General features: G+C 43.6%; 1 protein-coding gene across 2 annotated transcripts in view; it reads right to left on the bottom strand.

Moving 5' to 3' along the window:
- The window catches only part of LOC126343123 (serine proteinase stubble), a 746947-nt gene that overhangs the window by 634636 nt on the left and 97827 nt on the right, over positions 1-14484 (bottom strand). For both annotated transcript variants that reach the window (XM_050001914.1, XM_050001915.1), the window contains exon 2: positions 13879-13982. The gene's annotated coding sequence lies outside the window, so the exon portion shown is untranslated. The remainder of the gene's footprint in view (positions 1-13878; positions 13983-14484) is intronic.

Raw genomic sequence — 14484 nt, 5'->3', positions numbered from 1 at the left:
GGCCACATACTCGAGTGTTGCTTGGGGAAAGTTATTCTGTACTCTGCAACTCACTCGCCAGAGCATGGCGAAGAATATTTAGTGGCATTATCTTTCACTGGCTCAAACATTATATTCGCGAACGGAATGAAAATATTAACTGTTCTAACTCTGAGCCTTGCCTACGCTCCACTCTTCCCCCTACAGATTACGAAAAGAAGCGATAGAAATAGCACAACCGTTTTAAGCTTTAAACTATATTAAAACTGTGTGGCGGGCGAGCATCCGTACTCCGCAGTTAGCTTTTCACGGCTGTTAAATTCTCTTAACGGCTGCGTTACCCAGGCGCGACCTACACAGCTTCGTCTCTGTCATTACTTCTCTCCTACTTTCCAAACTCTTCAGTAGTTCATCTGGCCACCTTGCTGAATTAGCACCCATGGGAAAAGGGATATATCCACAGCGTGGCGGTGGTTTCTGCTATGAATGTAGCATTCTGCAGAAGGTTGTCCAGACAGATTCAAAGCCGGCCGGTGTGGCTGAGCGGTTCTAGGCGCTTCATTCCGGAACCGCGCTGCTGCTAAAGTCGCAAGTTCGAATCCTGCATCGGTCATGGATGTGTGTGATGTCCTTAGGTTAGTCGTAGGTTAGTCTTAGTTCTAAGTCCAGAGGACTGATGACCTCATATGTTAAGTCCCATACTGCTCAGAGCCATTTGAACCATTTGAACCGAGTTTAAAAGCATTTCGGGCTAATGAGTCCTGGCTGTTGGCAAACTAATACGTTACCCATCATTGTGATGCAGACTGCACTCTGTAAAGAAACGTAATGAGAGATTAAAACTGCGTGATGGACAACAGGGGTTGCCATTAACAGCTTAGCAATCAAGTCACCACTGACGGGCCCGGCTCAGAGTCTCTCGTTAATACCCACGCGCCAGGCAGTCTCTTCTTCAGTTTAGTTGGTAACAGAGTTGTTAGTGAGAGCAGAGTTTCGAGCTTTGAAATGCCGTCCAGCACACAATTGTAGCTTGTCAGCAACACACATTCAGATGTATGTTTCGGAAAATGATTCTGCCTTGGGCAAATACAGTTTTCTTATATTTAATCCTTCCATGTTTAGGTCAATTTACGCTTTCCCAAAACATGTTTATTTGAAAGCTAACACGGACAAAGTGTAAGCTTCAAACTCAGGACGAATATCTTCGGATGTGTGGTCCAAATGGCTGTAAGCACTATGGGACTTAACATCTGAGGTCATCAGTCCTCTAGACTAAGAACTACTTAAACCTAACTAACCTAAGGACATCACACACATCCATGCACGAGGCAGGATTCGATCTTGCGACCGTAGCAGCAGCGTGGTTCCGGAATGAAGTGCCTAGAACCGCTCGGCCACAGGAGCCGGCTTCGGATGTGTCATCGTTCGTGAGTAAACAAGAAAGAAGTTAAACTCTTCAAAACATTGCCGTGACGTAAGCCCAACGTATTCTTAGGAAGCAGACTTTTTTCATTACGCAGTTCAGATTCTCACCGTAACACTCTGTCTAATAGCTACGCGAGGCGGAAGAGAACGCTCAGAGGCGTGAGAAGCGTTCAGCTCGACGCCAGAAATAACTTCTCCTTTGTTTCCTGCAAGTGTTATTCCAGCACGGTCTCCTACCTTCATTATCTTTTTAATATTCTTCCGGCGCCTTGTGAAGTAGTCCGTTTTTAAAACAGCTTTACGGTATTACGTAACCACTCTTTATGAATTTGAAACTGTGATAATTTGTGGCAGATTTCAAAGGAAATGTATCGAAAAATAAGAAAGAAAAACCTGAGAAACGTCCTGGATCGAAAATGAGAAAAAGGAATTTACATGAAGAAGAAATATAAGGAAATTATCAGGTTGTGGAAAATGAAGTGCATATTCATCAGAAAATAATGATCATAAAGTTATGGCTGTCTACATGGAATGAATAGGAGCAGGCTCATCCCAAAATTCTGAACTTAGCTTTGTCCATGTATAACGGAAAGAAATGGATTTTGTTGTTTCGGTCTTCAGTCCAGAGACTGGTTTGATGCCGCTCTCTATGCTACTCTATCCTGTGCAAGCTTCTTCATCTCCCAGTACCTACTGCAACCTACATCCTTCTGAATCTGCTTAGTGTATTCATCTCTTGGTCTCCCTCTACGATTCTTACCCTCCAGGCTACCTTCCAGTACTAAATTGTTGATCCCTTGATGCCTCAGAACATGTCCTACCAACCGATCCCTTCTTCTAGTCAAGTTGTGCTACAAATTTGTCTTCTCCCCAATTCTATTCAATACCTCCTCATTAGTTTCGTGATACATCCATCTATCCTTCAGCAAATTTCGAAAGCTTCTATTCTCTTCTTGTCTAAACTATTTATCGTCTACGTTTCGCTTCCATGCATGGCTACACTCCACGTAAATGCTTTCAGAAACGCCTTCCTGACATTAAAATCTATACTCGACGTTAACAAATTTCTCTTCTTCAGAAACGCTTTCCTTGCTATTGCCAGTCTAGATTGTATATCCTGGATATTAGAGAAAAATCAAAGATATTGACGTACAAGAAGAAATCATTCAAGATCAAACACAATTTCGAGCCAAAATTAACAGTCACAAACACGGTTAGCAGCCTCTTCGACAGGAAGGATATCAGAATAGAAAAAGAAACTCTGCGAATGGATCAAGAGCTGTTGGGAGGAAAAGTAGAAAAGAACAGCTCTATAAATTCAAAGGCGATTTCTAGGTGGGCACAAAGAATAATAATTACTGCTATTTTTTATTGAATAAGCTTCATACATCCTATAGCGGCGTCGGAAATATAAATGAATATTGGAGGAACGGAGGAAGGAAAAAACGCATGATAGTGTTTTTTTATCTGTTCGAAACTGACGTTAAACGCTTTAGAACAAAAACAAGGCCATGACCGGGCGCCGGCTCGGCCGTTAGTGGCTTTTATTGCTCTGTTAGGCTGGTCAGGGGAATGCGGGCCTGTGTTTATGAGCGGCGTAGGCCTGCTTTCCGGACTAACGGAACAGAGAAAGGAAGGCATCCTGCGTTCGATATCGCACTGCAGCGCCCTTCCTCGCGCCGCACCCAAACCCACTGGTTCCAGCTGCGAAGTAGCTCATTTTTAAACATCCCCTTAGAAAAATTAATGACTTACTGTACTGATAAACCCCTTACATTATTTGGTTTTCAAACAGCTGAGCAGAACTGAACGTACTCAGACATTTCGCTCATTACCTATTCTGATCAACACTAAACTGACACAATATTTTTAGCGCAATGCAATCTGACTTTCAAAAATCCCTACAAATGAATGGCCCTGACTAACATTAACCTATACCTTTCACAAATCACTTACCTCACCAAGAATCTTCGTTACTCGAACGACTGCAACACAGCGAGCGCCACTACTGCCAGCTAAATAAAAGGTTAAAACTACTGCAGGCACTAACTTCTGATAGGCATAGTTAGTAAATGAAAGATTTTGATAGAGAACAAACAATGTATTTACCTTCATAGCGTTCAAAAGTCATAATATATATAGCAGTTCATGACATCCAGTCTTTCAAATTTCAAAACTCCGCCATTTCTCTCCCCACATCCACCACTGCTGGCGGCTCACCTCCAACTGCGCAACGTTACGCGCTGTTAACATCCAGCTGCCCAACACTACAATGGCAGACAACAATGCAAACTAGCCACAGACTGCACACAGCACAGCCAGTGATTTTCATACAGAGCGCTACGTGGCATTATCAACATAAAAACCTAAACAGCCTATTTGCTTAGCCCCCATGCTCCCCAAAAACATTTTACAAATTGATTTGGGCAGTGACCAGCACAGTTAGTGATTTTCATACAGAGCGCTACGTGGCGTTACCAACATAAAAAACCTAAACAGCCTACTTACAATTTATGTTGGCTGTCACGACAAAATGCAAAGGCAGCAATCAAGCAGTGCAAGCTGTAAGCAGTTGCTACTTTTAAACAGTAAGCTATCTTCAGTCCAAACAGCACAGACACGAACAGCCCAGTGGTTTACTATGTGATATGGCCTTGCCAATTTTGCGAACTTTGAAATGAGTTACTCAGTCAGCTATAGGAGAACCTACTGTTACCGTGGATTAAGAGGTAATGTACAACTTGGAATTTCTTAAATATCATTGGCTGAGTTGAAAAAAGACAAGAATCCTAGAACAGACTGAAGACTGATTGGCCCCCCGATTCTGGCGCTATATTATTTGAAACTCTCGAAGTCTTGTAACACCTAGCAGATTATAGTAATGCTTGAGAGAATATTCAGTGCTACAGTGTTCATTCCTTCTTTTTTTTGTCATCAGTCTACTGACTGGTTTGATGCGGCCCGCCACGAATTCCGTTCCTTAGCAACCGTAATAGCGTAATAGCTGTAAATCATATCATAAGTACGAGGGTAATCCCAAAAGTAAGATCTCTTTTTTTAATAAGAACGTGGAACTGTTTATTTCTACAATGGTTTACATCAATTTACAGCTTAAACATTTAGCTATTTTTCGACATAATCACCATTTCTGTCTATGCATTTTCGTAGACGCTGAGGCAGTTTTTGTATGCCCATGTCATACCAGCTCGCTACCATGCTGTTCAGAAAGTTATGAACCTGTTCTTTCACCTCGTCGTCGGAACTGCATCACTTTCCAGCAAAATGTTCTTTTAACCCAGGGAACAGGTGGTAGTCACTGGGTGCCAAGTCAGGACTATAGGGTGGGTGGGTGATTATGTTCCACTGAAACTGTTGCAGGAGAGCGATGGTTTGCCGAGCGATGTGTGGGCGAGCGTTGTCATGGAGAATGTGTAAGCCCTTGCTCAACATTTTTCTTCTCCGGTCCTGAATTGCCCGTTTGAATTTTTTCTGAGTCTCACAGTACCTGTCAGCGTTAACTGTGGTCCCAGTGGGCATAAAGTCGACCAACAAATCCCTTTCCGATCTCAAGAAACGGTTGTCATGACTTTACCGGAAAATTATGTTTCTTTCAATTTCCGCGGCTTTAGCGAAGAAGGATGCCGCCACTGGCGTGATTGTTGCTTGGTCTCAGGTGTAAAGTGGTATACCCAGGTTTCGTCACCCGTGGCAACTGAGTCCAGAAAGTTGTCCTGTTCGGCTGCAAGGCGGTGAAGAAATGAGCGGGAAGCATCAGCTTGTTGCCGCATGTGGTCCTCAGTCAGCATACGTGGCATCCATCTGGCGCACATCTTCCGGTAGTTCAATGTTCCCGTTAAAATTCTGTGAGCGGTGCTTCGGAAAACCTCAAGAACCAATGTGCAGAGATCATACAGGGTGATCCTCCGATCTTCACACATGCTTTGCTCAACCTTCAACACTGTCTCCTCAGAGGTTGATGGTCTCCCGCTCCTTCGTTCGTCGTGAATTTAGGTCTGACCAGCTGCAAACTCTCTACACCACTTACGAACATTTTTGACATCCATGCACAACTCATCATACACTTCCGTCAATCAGCGATGGATTTCAATCGGCGCAGTGAACTTTGCGTTCAAAAAACCGAATAACTGCACGCAATTCGCACTTGGCGGTAACATCCAACTGGAGCTCCATTCTCAACGGCTGCCAAGGCACGACTGAGCGCCTCAGCGCGCCGTGCGCATGTTTACACACAGCGCGTGAAGAACTCTTCATAACAGTGTGACCAACTGTCACTCAATCAGAGTTCTGTACTTATAAAACAAATAGGAGACCTTCTTTTGGGATTACCCTCGCATATTAAACATTTTACGTATCGAGTTTAAATGCTCATATAATTAGGCAGCTTCCGATTAGAATAGAGGACAATATTTGAAGTATTCAAGTACGTTTACTTAGCGGCGGTTCCGAGGTTTCCGTCGGATCAGCGAAGTTAAGTACGGTTGCGTGTGGCCACTACTAGAACAGGCGACCATCCGGGTACGCTCGCCGTTGACAAACCTCCCTTGACGGCAGAGGGGACAGGAGGGTTGCTGACACAAAGTCTCTAATTGTCATGCCTTGAACCACTGTCCTGGATTAAATTCCAAACCTCTCCACAGAGCCTCATGAAGTGAGGGCATGCGACGCTGTTGGTGATCCGCCCATCGGATGGTGACGTTAAGCTCGACGGACCCCTTGTGGTCTTTGAGAGGAGTAGGCTATGTTCCGCTACCGGCTTTCACCTCTCCCTTCTTTCGTCACCTCCAGCACGAACATGATACTACACTACCATACATTCACTACAGTCACCTACTGTGAACAGATATACTTACGCACACAGCTCTCATACGCCGCGAAGGAAAGATGCCTGCAAACGCTGGTGATCGAAAAGACCTTTCCAATTAGGCGGTTAACCTGCCCTTCTGGGTCTCTCAGGTATTCATACCACACTGCTTTATTTTACTTTACGCACGTAGACGTTAACTTTCAGCTCTGGAATTATATGATACTTCATTTAAAAGACCTCTTTCCTTTCTCGGATTTTTAAATTTTGTTCTTTCAGCAATAAAATGGACAAAGGGATTTTTGTAGTCCATCTCTCATGTTCTTTACTCTGTACATTCTGCATGCGGAAAAGGAAAAGTAAGAAGAGATTTAGGAAGGGAATTATGTCATTTGCGGTAAAGCATTTGGGAACACTACCTGAAAGGAATGGATAATGTCTCCAAAAGAGGTTATAATGTGTAAGTAAAATAATGGCAGCGTTGAGTGGTTGAATTAATTATGTGAGGCGCTGAAAAAAGTAAACAAGTTTTGCCTTTGGGCAGCAAAATAAGTGACGACGACAGAAACAAAGGATATATAAAATGTTGACCGTCAATAGAAAGAAACATAGGTCTCCAAGAAAAGAAATATATTACTACTGAAAACAAATTTAAGTTTTCAAAATAATTTAAAAGCCACTATCGCTTCAATCGTTTATTACATGACCGGTTTCAGCACTCTGAAGGTGCCATCATCAGATCTGTGAAGATATAACACAACAGGTTTGAGGGAGGGCTTTTATAAATGTTAATCCAGGTTTCAGGTATGTGGTTCTGTAATAATTGTAATGTTATAATTAACATTTATAAAACCATATGGACATACACTCCTGGAAATGGAAAAAAGAACACATTGACACCGGTGTGTCACACCCACCATACTTGCTCTGGACACTGCGAGAGGGCTGTACAAGCAATGATCACACGCACGGCACAGCGGACACACCAGGAACCGCGGTGTTGGCCGTCGAATGGAGCTAGCTGCGCAGCATTTGTGCACCGCCGCCGTCAGTGTCAGCCAGTTTGCCGTGGCATACGGAGCTCCATCGCAGTCTTTAACACTGTTAGCATGCCGTGACAGCGTGGACGTGAACCGTATGTGCAGTTGACGGACTTTGAGCGAGGGCGTATAGTGGGCATGCGGGAGGCCGGGTGGACGCACCGCCGAATTGCTCAACACGTGGGGCGTGAGGTCTCCACAGTACATCGATGTTGTCGCCAGTGGTCGGCGGAAGGTGCACGTGCCCGTCGACCTGGGACCGGACCGCAGCGACGCACGGATGCACGCCAAGACCGTAGGATCCTACGCAGTGCCGTAGGGGACCGCACCGCCACTTCCCAGCAAATTAGGGACACTGTGCTCCTAGGGTATCGGCGAGGACCATTCGCAACCGTCTCCATGAAGCTGGGCTACGGTCCCGCACACCGTTAGGCCGTCTACCGCTCACGCCCCAACATCGTGCAGCCCGCCTTCAGTGGTGTCGCGACAGGCGTGAATGGAGGGACGAATGGAGACGTGTCGTCTTCAGCGATGAGAGTCGCTTCTGCCTTGGTGCCAATGATGGTCGTATGCGTGTTTGGCGCCGTGCAGGTGAGCGCCACAATCAGAACTGCATACGACCGAGGCACACAGGGCCAACACCCGGCATCATGGTGTGGGGAGCGATCTACTACACTTGCCGTGCACCTCTGGTGATCGTCGAGGGGACACTGAATAGTGCACGGTACATCCAAACCGTCATCGAACCCATCGTTCTACCATTCCTAGACCGGAAAGGGAACTTCCTCTTCCAACAGGACAATGCACGTCCACATGTATTCCGTGCCACCCAACGTGCTCTAGAAGGTGTAAGTCAACTACCCTGGCCAGCAAGATCTCCGGATCTGTCCCCCATTGAGCATGTTTGGGACTGGATGAAGCGTCGTCTCACGCGGTCTGCACGTCCAGCACGAACGATGGTCCAACTGAGGCGCCAGGTGGGAATGGCATCTCTACGATCGTCTCCATGGGAGAATAGCAGCCTGCATTGCTGCGAAAGGTGGATATACCCTGTACTAGTGCCGACATTGTGCATGCTCTGTTGCCTGTGTCTACGGGCCTGTGGTTCTGTCAGTGTGATCATGTGATGTATCTGACCCCAGCAATGTGTCAATAAAGTTTCCCCTTCCTGGGACAATGAATTCACGGCGTTCTTATTTCAATTTCCAGGAGTGTATATAGTTAACTCATGTGAGCCCTCCCTCAAACCTGTTATGTTATACCTTCACATATCTGATGATGGCACCTTCAGAGTGCTGAAACCGGTCATCCAATAAACGATTGAAGCGATCGTGGCTTTTCAATTATTTTAAAAGCAGAGTGATCGCGCCACGACACACCATGTGTTCACCACAAATTTAAGTGTTAGGACATATTTTCCGAAAGTATTTGCCAGCAGTGTTTACTTATAAGGATCTGAAATGTGTATGGAATACATTACAATAAAAAGAGAATAGAAGCTTTTGAATTTGGTGCTTTGGAAGAATACTGAAGATAAAGTAGACAGATTGTCTAATGATAACGCAGTGAATAAAATCGAGACAAAAAGAAATTTATTGCACAGATTGACTGCAAGAAGGATCCCGTTGATTGGACACATCCTGGGGCATTAAGGAAAAATTAATTGGATACGGGAAGGAATTGTGAGCCTTGGTCAGAGCAGGTGGCGTTGTTATGCAGCTATGAAACGACTCGGTTAAAGTGAAGATATACTTCATACCATTCTTCGAACTGTAGACTACAGTAACAAAGTCGTAATAACTGTAATGCAATGATCCTGTTTCTCCAATGTGCCTTTGTATAGAGGCAAAAGTACTGTGATGTGGTTGCCGTGTTTGCAATTCAGCATAGCTTCGATGTGCCGTATTATGTTGACTGAATAGTACACACATCTCGGCCAGTGCTTCATCAGTAAGCCTATACATTTTGCTCATACATGTGTCACTGTAAAGGTGCAACTAACACCGCCGGGGAAAGAAACCCGAGTCACAAGCGAATAGTACTCAATGCATGCTTGCGGGTGAAAAATGAAATGTGCGTTACTGTGGCCAGCAGCAAGTATCGTGAATCAATGGAACAAGCTTGTTACCAAACAAGACGTACACCGCATGTCATCGAATTTTCACTGTTGTGCAAATACAGTATAATACAGATATTACAAAAATACAAAGATAAATGGGGGGTCGAATTGCTATTACTCTGTGACAAGCACCGGAGACGAAGTACCCTTCTACCAAAGCACTCATGGACTAACAATTTGTCGGTCAAGTTTGAGTTCGCGGTGCATTTCGTTTTAATCCGAACGACCTAGGAGAGGCTGAAGATTGAAAAGGATTCTACGACAGTATAATGATATCGCCAGAGTCTTTATTGTTGAGAATTAGCTTTATCTTCTGAATTTGTTTGATCTGCTAACTCCCATAATTATTTTAACATCAGCAAAAGTCCGGTTTCAATCTGGTCGTAAAATATTCCCGCAGCAATCTAGTGAAGCAACAGTTGTGTGGTCTTGTGTTATTGGACTTTTTGCTTTGTATCTCCCAACTGCCTCATGCAGTGGCCGTAGCTGCTGAGTGAATTTACGAGATGTGGCCGCGCTCGGTGTTTATTGACGCACGCACGCAAGCACGCAGAAGGCGTTTCCGCCAAAGTTTCGAGTAACGAATTCGGGAGAGCTCTGGAGGATATCCGGGCCGGGACTGTGTTTGCCGGCCGTCCCTAGAGAAAGCCCCGCACACAGCCGCACGCCACGGAAGCCGGCAACCGCTGCCCTTGGATGCTAACGACCAGGCCGCTCACTTTCCAGTGGCTATTTGGCACGCCACTTATAGCTTACTCTGCTGATGGCGTTCTCCTCTTACCGTATCCTGCCTTACCCTCCAACCATTACTCACTCCGATACAGACTCTAAATACCGGTCAGCACATACCTGTATTCCACGCAGATCTATCATCTCGCGAACATTAGTCTCTCTACACGTGCAGCGAAGTTCACAGCAGTATGAAGCTAATATCTATGACAAGTATATCAAACATACAAGACACAGTTGTAGAAGGAGAAAGTAAGACATTGAGTAATTTTGTAGTAATTTCTAATTCAGGCAACTCAACACCAGTTCTCTCCGATTGTCGTTGCATGGACTTTCAAAGTAATGGAACAGGATGTTTCCAGAATGAGATTTTCACTCTGCAGCGGAGTGTGCGCTGATATGAAACTTCCTGGCAGATTAAAACTGTGTGCCCGACCGAGACTCGAACTCGGGACCTTTGCCTTTCGCGGGCAAGTGCTCTACCATCTGAGCTACCGAAGCACGACTCACGCCCGGTACTCACAGCTTTACTTCTGCCAGTATCCGTCTCCTACCTTCCAAACTTTACAGAAGCTCTCCTGCGAACCTTGCAGAACTAGCACTCCTGAAAGAAAGGATATTGTGGAGACATGGCTTAGCCACAGCCGGCTAAGCCATGTCTCCACAATATCCTTTCTTTCAGGAGTGCTAGTTCTGCAAGGTTCGCAGGAGAGCTTCTGTAAAGTTTGGAAGGTAGGAGACGGATACTGGCAGAAGTAAAGCTGTGAGTACCGGGCATGAGTCGTGCTTCGGTAGCTCAGATGGTAGAGCACTTGCCCGCGAAAGGCAAAGGTCCCGAGTTCGAGTCTCGGTCGGGCACACAGTTTTAATCTGCCAGGAAGTTTCGTTTAATGGAACAGGCTTTACAACCCTCAGCGATGTAATTCTGCGACCTGAGAGATCGTTCATCTATGTATCTACATTATCGCTTATTCACTGTCCTCGAATCGTTGTACTGACAGTTGTTTTTTAAACTCTTGCTTGCGATGGCCCTATTAGCGTCTGGAGGGGCGAAAGACATGAGCAGCTCAGCCACCTTAAATGGAAGAACAATGTAACTTTTTATCCGATGGTATTTGTTGTGTAACGCCTAACTTACCTCCTAAAGTACAAAAATGATGCGCACCACGTTTGTGACATAGTAATTATTGCAGTTTTAATGAAATATTATTCTGATCAGTGTGCGAGACACATACTACTTTCATGGTACTAGATGGGGCTTGGGGTGTAAAAACTGTAGAGTAAGACAGTGATTGGAATACATCAACAAATAATTTAGGACGTAGGGTGCGAGTGCTACTCTGAGGTGAAAATGTTGCCACAGGAGAGGACCTCCTGGCGGGCCACATTGATCCAGTCAGGGGTCTGATGACTTGAAAAAAGAAAAAAATGTGTTGTGATCCTAAAAATCGGATATCGTACACGACATTTCCTCAACAGGTATGACACGGAAAATACTTCCTCTACTAATATGGTTTGAAGAAAATAAATAAATTAATTAATTAAAAAAATGGCCACAGACTGTCAGTCTTTGGTTTTGAAAAGATTTAGTTTTTATCTTCGAAACCAATCAGATACCCACTCTATGGTGCCCTAGCGTCACTAGCAACAATTTCTTACCTTCGAAAAATTGTGACTATTCAAGCGGAAGGTCACGTATAATGAAACTGACAACTTCATTTACTTCCTCCTACAATGACAAAAGTAGATCGTCGCACCAGACCCAAGGTGTGGCACTTCTCTTCCTAAGTATTTTGAACTGCAGTCTCTTGACCTTAGATCTTTAACTAAGTCACCAATTGCCAGGAGTTTATCCCCCTCACTGAACCAGATTTCAAAGTTTCATGCAACTGTCAGAAGCAATTTCTCAGAAGTATTCCTTCTTCTTGCGCTGATAAATTTCTGGATGTTTGTGCTCACCAAGTGACAATATTGGTCAGTCGGCAGGACTCAACAGGACCAGCCATACCTCTGAAGATGTCCAACGTAGTATTGGACGAAACGTTAGGAATAGAAGTATTTCAGGGACCACGGCCATATAACCCGGGAGAGTTATCAGCAACAATATTGATCATCTTTCACACTCAATACAGTTCGTTGTTTCACATCAGTACAGACGAAATACGAGATTATAAACAGGACGACTGCAGCTAAGAGTGGTGATGGAGCAGTTAAATTATATCCAGAATATTACGGCCGCCATGCCAGGTATTAACCAGAAATGTATAAAAAGTAAATGAAGCCGGAAGTATTCAGGAAGGGCACTGTTTGACGTCTTGTCGACTTCACGGTTATCAAGCGCGGAACATTTAACTCAGTTAGGTAACTATGGACGTGGTAACTGTAAAAGACAACAGTCTGGCAATTCAAAGAAAGCTCAATTCTAGATGGCTAGGACAGGCTTCGTACCTTTACGCCTGACGAGTGCCGATCCATTATGTCAGTATCTGTATCGCCTTGCTCCATAGAGCCTAAAGACACGAAACACGGAGACACTAGTATAGTGATCAAAGCTTTAAGCTCAATGAAACAGGCAGAAGTAATATAAATCATTATCTTCATTTAACGTTCCAATCGAGCTATGTGATTTGCTTTCTTCGTGACCAAGTTACGTTTTTTCGCATGGGAAACAACATAAAACACGGAGTAACAGCTGTGAAATATCATAAAAGGGATCAAGATACAGGAGACAAAGGAAACAGTCACAGAATTGTCTGTTTCTTGTAGAGCGAATATGGAACATCGTCCTATCTATGGTGAAGTGTCTTCCATTTGGCATATCTGGCCTTTCGTTGTATCAGCCTCCGTAGCACAAAAAACAAGACAGAAGACACTACTGGCGAACTTATGCAGAACAAATATCAGAGTTAGAAGTTATTCACGGTTAAGCTTAGGGCCTCGTAGTTCATTTACTGCTTACTTTGCTTACTACTAGAATTTACTGGCGTTAATGACCATATTAAATACTTCGTTCACAAAGGTTGCTTATTGCGTATTAAAACTGTGCAGGAAATTTGTATGAAATATATGTATTGTTTAGTTTAGTTCTAGAAAAAGCCTTCTGAAACAACAGTCTTCACGATACTTTTTCAAAGGAGTGAAATTATTCTTTTGTCATACTGACTATCTTCTGCGATATGCCCCTGATACTAACTATTACGCACTAGTCAATTTATGCGGAATCATAATGAAATCTTTGTTATGCTTTGTATCTCGAGAAAGCCGAAGACAACAAATGCCAAAACAAATTTGCGTGAATATAAACGATGTATGTAACGACAGGCACCTCGTCACGACAAAATGAAACCTTCTGAGCAAAATTTTAACATACACGAAATAAGCAATGTGATGAGTGCTTGAAAATTTTCAGTAACTTATCAGAAGTGGAATAAGTTAACGTAAGATTATATTAAGGTATTGTACGACAAGTATTACCTACAACGCGCTTCCATAAAAAGATATGTCACATAAGGTGTACATTTAGAGGATCATTTCCTCTACACCGAATCTTCCTATACGCTATGAAAGCCGGATTCATCGATGATGGCTCAAAATATAAAAACTTTCAACATCCATCAAATTACATCATGCAATTAAAGATTTTTCACCCCCACAGTGGCGACTGAATGTTTTAATAAACGCATATTCTATTAGAAACTTACGATTGTGACGTTAATGTTTGCAATAAGAGAGAGAAAGAGGCAAACGAAGAAGCTGTTGCTTACCTCCCTGTTTTGAGTTCAGCGATTTCAAAATCGTCGATATCTCTTCCTTACTCGTCGAAATGTCAAAGATGCATCCTCATCCAGTGTCTCAGCAGTCAAATCGTCTGAAAACAACACGAATTTTTAAATAACAAGAGTCCTGCCTTTCGTATATGCACAGCGTCATCAAATGAGAATTTAACAACTCTAAAATATGTATGCATGATTCTACAAGAAAATGTCAGATGTGTTTGAAATATCACAAGCAAAAGGACACAATAAACGATCACTACAAATTTTTGCGGATAAATTTCGATTCTGTAAGAGACATAAAAAAAGACAGTGCCTTGGCATTTTATTAAAGAAGAGAAATCAAGATCCTAAATGAAATATGAACAGATTAATGTTGCGAACGAACAACATTTTTTTGTGTCCATCTGCAGTGTGGGTTTAGGCCTCTTAGAGGTTGTCAGGACCAGGTCTTTAGCTTACGCCAAATAATGGAGAAGTATTACGAGTGGAACAGGGAATTGTATCTATGCTTTATAGATATAGAAAAGGCATATGAGCGGGTTCCTAGGAGGAAGTTATTGTCTGTTCTATGAGTTTATGGAATAGGAGGCAAAC

The sequence above is a fragment of the Schistocerca gregaria genome, chromosome 1 (genome assembly GCF_023897955.1).
Source record: "Schistocerca gregaria isolate iqSchGreg1 chromosome 1, iqSchGreg1.2, whole genome shotgun sequence".
NCBI lineage: Eukaryota > Metazoa > Arthropoda > Insecta > Orthoptera > Acrididae > Schistocerca > Schistocerca gregaria.
This window is presented reverse-complemented; position numbering and strand designations above follow the sequence as displayed.